Raw genomic sequence first — 6,394 nt, forward strand, 5'->3', positions numbered from 1 at the left:
TTACATTATACCTGGAAATGTAACAACTCAAAAGTACAATTTATTCATTAAATGAAATTGCCCTTGTCAACGTTACTTGTAGCACTACAGTCATATTATCTCTCATAAAGGATATAAGAAATGTCTCCAGATGTACTCACTTGAGCAAAGCCTTTTTTGAATTTACGCCGAAGTCGAAGAGATCAGATGCAGCTCCTGTTGTAGGTAAAGAGCTCTCTCGACAACAAGCCGGCGTACACGGGACACTTTCGGTTTAAAATTGCCGCTAATACTGAGTTCATCACGCGTGTCTCAGCGGCTCTGATTCTTGCACAAGCACAGTCCAAGCCCACGAGAACGACAGCTACCGTATAATGGAGAGCCAGTGAGAGGGGTGAGAGGAAGGAGGGGTTGAGAAGTTTCCCATAACCTATTTGTCTGTAGCACCAAATAGAAAAGTGCACTGTTGAGCATAGATGGTCGGCATGTTTTTTTTCTCCCCCCTTTTCTTTCTTCATGAAGGGTGTTCGGGAGGGGGCAGTCTTCTATGTGAAAGAAAGGACGTGCTCTGAAATTCAAACAAGTTCGCCAGGTCTTTTGTTGGACTTGAACTGAGGAGGCATTGTTCCTCTATTGGCGTGGACTATCACCGAGTTCCCAGACCAGGTTACGGATTGACTGCGGTAATGAATTTGCTCCGAGCGCTTCTTCCCAGCCTGTTTAACTGACAGAACCCACTGGCCATCTCTGACACTTAGAGGACATTATTAACTAATATGTAACCTATACGGCCCATGGAAAAATAAATACATTATATATTTTAAACTTTAACCGTATGAGCGCACACACCCAGGCACAAAAAGGGCCTTACATAGGCTACACACAAGGCTTTACCACTTTCCCTCACGCCATAAATGTACAGTATAGGCCTATAATAACATCTATTTATTATTATTATTATTATTATTATTATTAATATTTTTTTATTGCTCAAGTTCAGATTTTACTTCTTTTTTTTTTTTCAAATAATATTACAAATGATCGTTCCTTTGTAATTCTTAATTATTTCTCACACCTCTGTTTTTTACTAAACCGAATTCACGTTTAGATTTTCAACGAGGTCACGTCCAATGACGTAGCAAGCCTATCGGTTACGTGCAGCCATATTTAAATACATCAGGGAAATTAGCGCATCAAATATGCAAATCCCCCCAACATAGCCTTTCTTTCTGAGGTCGGAGTAATTTCTCCTCATCGGCTTCGTGCACGTTCGTTTCTTTTCGGGAAGAATATGTAAGTTGCTGGTTTTTTTATATTAAAAGGAAGCACCTCTCTTTATCGTGAATACTGGACCCTGTGCAGTCAAGAAGCGGAGACTGTTTGCCAGGGAAATCGCCCATCATGCATAATGAGACGTCTGCTCCTCCATTCTTACATCTTCACCGCAGTTGGTCCTTGCGTGTGTATTGTTTTTAATACTGATGCATATTTAAGAGGTATATTTGAATTTTGTTTGCATTCACGGTGGATACGTTGTCGATATAACCTTTTATTTGGCAAAGGCTTGACTCTTCGGGGAGCGGATTTTATATAGTATTGTCTCTTTTATTGTTACGTTTGAACGATTAGAGAAGGCTAGGACTTCAGACGGATTTTTTTTATTTTTTATTATTCTTTCGTTAAGATCCGTTATTTGATATAAATGCTATAAAAAGCACTGCACGTATTCAAAAGCATTATGAGCGCACAAAGAGATTTGAACGTCTCAGACAAAAGGGAAAATAAGCGTTGTGTGTCGTTAGCATATCATTAATTTAAAACATCTCACATTCAGAAATAGTCGGTTGAAAGCTCTTATACAGGCTAAAGTTATTTTAAAAATAATTGTATAAATAAAAATAGTGAAATGCATACAATTTGTTAGTTGTCAATACTAACTAAAATTAGCTAAATTTAAATGTTGCAGCTTTCACTTGCAGTGTTAACGCTATATATGTCCGTTTTGATGAATCAATCGTCTTCAGCCTTTTCCCAATTGATACATAATAACTCTAAATATTAACATGATCTGATAAAGCCTACCTATTGTCTTTATTTGTGGTAGTCTGAAAAACCAACTTAAAATCAAGAGAAATATTCTTTATAAATGAGCTGTCACACGAAAGCTTCTAACTTGCCATTTACACAAACATCATTGACCTTAAAACTTACCTCTAAAGTCACCATTAGGCTCATTAGAAAAGAAAAAAATATTTATCCGTTTTCCTATTAATATAGGCTAATTGCGCTCACATGGGATAAAACGACTCTGTTCCACAACTTTCTTTTGCGCAAACATCAGCATCGCTCCCTCCTACTCGTAAAGCGTCTGATCTTCATCTTGTGAACCTTTTGCTCAGCTGATCAGGCACCCAGTAGAAGTGGTCAGATGGGCACGCGTAAAGATTTACTCCCAATGGGTCAAACACGTGCTGTCCTATGCTCGCATGTTGTCCGCCTTCAACTTCAAATGGCTGGCAATATCTCTTTTTCTAAAGAGAGAAATTGGACTTACATGGACTCTGTATGTCCTCATCTTGGCGACTTCTTGCGGTCCGAACTCTGAAGTTATGCGGCACGCGTGTGTGTGATGGGCTGCGCCTGTTAGAGACTCAGCAGGACCGCGATTATCATACGTCTGCATATTTAAAACCTTTTTTAGACATTCAAACATTCCCACAGCTTTGTACTAAACTGTGAACGGAGGCAAAGTCTCACCCTGTTGACTTGAATAATAGTATAATCGAAAGTTTTATATAAACGAAATTTAAACATTGAAACATAAATTGTTATTTTCGCGATTGTTGACATTAAATAGATTCAACGCATTTAAACTATTTTGCCGTTTATGCGTCTTGAAGACTTAGAAGGTTAAACTTAAGTTAGGCCTAAATCACTATATCGGCTATTTTGGTATTTTTGAACAGATTTTCAAGCATTCATGATAAACCCTCAGCCTACTTGAAAGAATGATAATTACTTTAAGACTGTCAATAAGCCCAACGGATGACAGACGTCTCGTGAGCTTTTGTACGATGTTTGTATTCACTCAGTCTTAAAACGACTAGCTTTCGTTGGATAAAACGTCCTACAGCATTTTATTTATTGTGACCAGTATTTATACCCATTGTTTTGCTCTAAACCTACAATCATGACAACGCTCGTTCCAAGATGAAAATGATACATGTAATGTATTTCTTATAATCAGAAATATCACTGCGATAAATACAATGATAAAATATATGGAGAAGCCTGTTCTTCAGTGTTGTTAAAAGTGTGATAGATAGATAGATAGATAGATAGATAGATAGATAGATAGATAGATAGATAGACAGACAGATAGACAGATAGACAGAAAGATAGATAGACAGATAGACAGATAGACAGAAAGACAGATAGATAGATAGATAGATAGATAGATAGATAGATAGATAGATAGATAGATATATAGATAGATAGATAGAAAGATAGATAGATAGATGTTTTAATTCAAATTGTTTAGCTCTGGTGAACGTGCAGTGCATACACAAAAATATTCATAAAGATTTGTTAAATTTAGGAATGACAGTGATTTTTTTTGTTTTACAAATAGGCTATACAATTTACGAGGCTATCTTATCTTTTTATTTTGTGTGTATTACGACATGAAACCTAACTGATTAAATCCTGATATCTTTAAACGTGTAAGATACAAATTTTCTTAAAAAGTATATTCTGTGTGACATTTCGAGCGGTTTCGAAGTATTGCCTCAGCTATGAATTCCCTGGAAATTCACTCAACGTGAGACTTGAAATGTGATATTTCCTGAAGCATTTTGTAACACGTGGCGACATCTAGCGGTGAACTGTAATACTCTGCGGAGAACTGGTGCAGGAAACAAATATTGCGACTTGCTGTGAGATGGGCAAGAGCGAGAATAATTTAATGTGAAAACATCATCCATAATTTGAAAATAATCCAGCACCATGATTATAATTATTATGTTTTTTCCCACCCTCAAATTTACGAACAAAACAAACCGACGGATGTGCTTTCTCAAAAGCAAACTTAATATTTACAGCTGTTTAACGTGAGGTCTTACAGTGGCCAATTATAAGCAGACAGAAAATGTAAATAAATAAATGAATATAAAAGTCAATAAATACCGGATCATTAAAAACTATCTGAGATGTTTGCGTTCATTTCGTAGACCCTTCAGTCTTTTTTCTTCTTCTTCTTCCTTTTGGGGAAATAAAATCCAACCTAATCGCAATCCAACATAATAACACGATGAGATTTCACCAAATATTTATCCAAAATGTTTGGGGTATGATGTATATCTTTGTTACGTGGAACCGTGATACTTTTGTCAGCCTCAATTTTTTATTATTTACAACTATTGTCGCTCTTGTTGTAAAAATATATCCACAGTATTGTCTAGTTGACGGGAATTACACACCTATAAATACAGTATATGAACTGCAAAGATATGAATGATTTTATTGTTATATATATATATATATATATATATATATATATATATATATATATATATATATATATATATATATATATATATATATATAGCCCTTTTTCTTCCTCAGAGTGGTTATGATTAAGTCAGAGCTCTGAGTAAATAAGACAATGTTATGGTTAATAACAAGATATTTCATAGACGTATTTTCGGGACAAAATAAATAAAATAAAAACCATTACGGACTAAATACTGCTGAAGTGCGTTTGAAAGATATGCTATACTGCAATAGTCATTTTGCACGGCAACATTAAATGGTGCAGTTATTATCTTCAAATTGTTTATTACACTGTAATAACCGTTTGTCAATCATATAACAATGTAATGTATTAATGCGCGCTATGGCCATCAATATAGTTTAAATAATGTCAATTTCAGCTTCATGAAATAACTTCAAAGTTACCAAATAGACTTGATGATGGACAAAATTACCTTCACGTGTCCTCCATAGGCCTACCTATTTTTTTATTAGGGGTATTAATCATTTTATCGAATAAAACGTCTTTGAGATGTTTCTAATATTTTTATGGATTTCATAAAATCCAGAGAAAAATATAAATGTTGGCAATACAAATATGCGACTGCTAATTTGCAATTATTGTCGCCAATTTATCCGGAACAACAGTGGCTTATCGCTGATAATAATTAATCAAACATGAATTAAAAATACTTTTGATGGGTTTTAAACATAATCAAAAGCTGTTCAACGTTAAAGAATCACTGTAAATTATATTTTGGTATCGTAAAATAGCGCTGTTGTATGTTTTTGTTCATTTTCAACATGGCCACCAACAGCTTTAAAACTCAGAATATCCCTCTTCATTTAGTCTGTCTGGAATCACACTGGACATTCTGTATGATCTATATTTCTGTTATGCACCTGCGAGCTTTTGTTTGTTTTAGTCGTGGAAAGTTTATGTTCGACATATGTCTTCTTACAATATAATGGCTCATTTGTGACGGAATGCATTTTTAAAATGCATTTTTTTATGCTTCACTGGCTATTAATATCTACGTATTTATTTATGTTTTGGCGTGCTTAGAAAGTACACATTTATTAAACCCTATAATGTTTCAAAACCCTCACAAAACCCTCACAAGATTGATATTTATAGTATATTTAGTCTTTCAATATCAAGTCTTTCAATGTCAAATTCAAAAGTGTGCTTTTGATTGATTTTCTTCTTTTTGTGTGTGTGTTCAACTATACTTTTGAAAGAATTGTGAAAATGTAACTTAGCTAATATGTACTGTGACACACTGTGTAGCATTTTGAAGGAGATGAAAATAACCTGTTCAAATGATTAAACGTTCAGATCATCTGTTTGTTGTGACTTGCTTCTTGATCATCGCACGCGTTCGAAAATGCCTCTACATGTTAGGTCTGATGTTTTATATGCGGGTACAAAATATTTTTAAATGATAAAAATAAAAGTGTGGGCATTTTACTTCTGCAAGAGCATACATTGACTTATCATTTACATATAGGCATGTGACATCATCATAACCTCACATTTTAGGGGGACAGAAAGATATGTTAAATATATGAATGTGTCTACATAGAGCTGGTGATCAGAATCTATGTAATGGAGGTGGCATATTTTGTCCACTGGAAATGTTTTGTCACTCTGTCTTGAGTACGGACGAAATATTGCATGAATAGCGCGGGTGTGGGCAAGTACTCAGAAATATATTAAAGATCAACTCAGATCAACTCAGAATAAAAAAACAAATTGCTCATTCAACACAAATGATTTGGTCACATCCCTCTGCACAGTTTAATTCCTCTTTGCGCGAGAGAGGAATGTATTATAACAGCAGAACAATAAATGTGACGTTGCACAAATAAACAACTACCCAAA

The 6,394-nt window shown here is 34.8% G+C and overlaps 1 long non-coding RNA gene across 2 annotated transcripts in view; it reads right to left on the reverse strand.

The window, feature by feature from the left end:
- The window catches only part of LOC127428946 (uncharacterized), a 51,579-nt gene extending 47,106 nt beyond the window's left edge, over window positions 1-4,473 (reverse strand). The window contains exon 1 of one of the 2 annotated variants that reach the window (XR_007895209.1): window positions 2,191-4,473. This is a non-coding gene — a long non-coding RNA (uncharacterized LOC127428946). Of the gene's footprint in view, window positions 1-140; window positions 474-2,190 lie in introns of those variants that run through there. The other variant, XR_007895208.1, reaches the window with a different exon arrangement.
- Between the last annotated feature and the right edge of the window lie 1,921 nt (window positions 4,474-6,394).

Source organism: Myxocyprinus asiaticus, chromosome 3, assembly GCF_019703515.2.
Source record: "Myxocyprinus asiaticus isolate MX2 ecotype Aquarium Trade chromosome 3, UBuf_Myxa_2, whole genome shotgun sequence".
In the NCBI taxonomy this organism is placed as follows: domain Eukaryota; kingdom Metazoa; phylum Chordata; class Actinopteri; order Cypriniformes; family Catostomidae; genus Myxocyprinus; species Myxocyprinus asiaticus.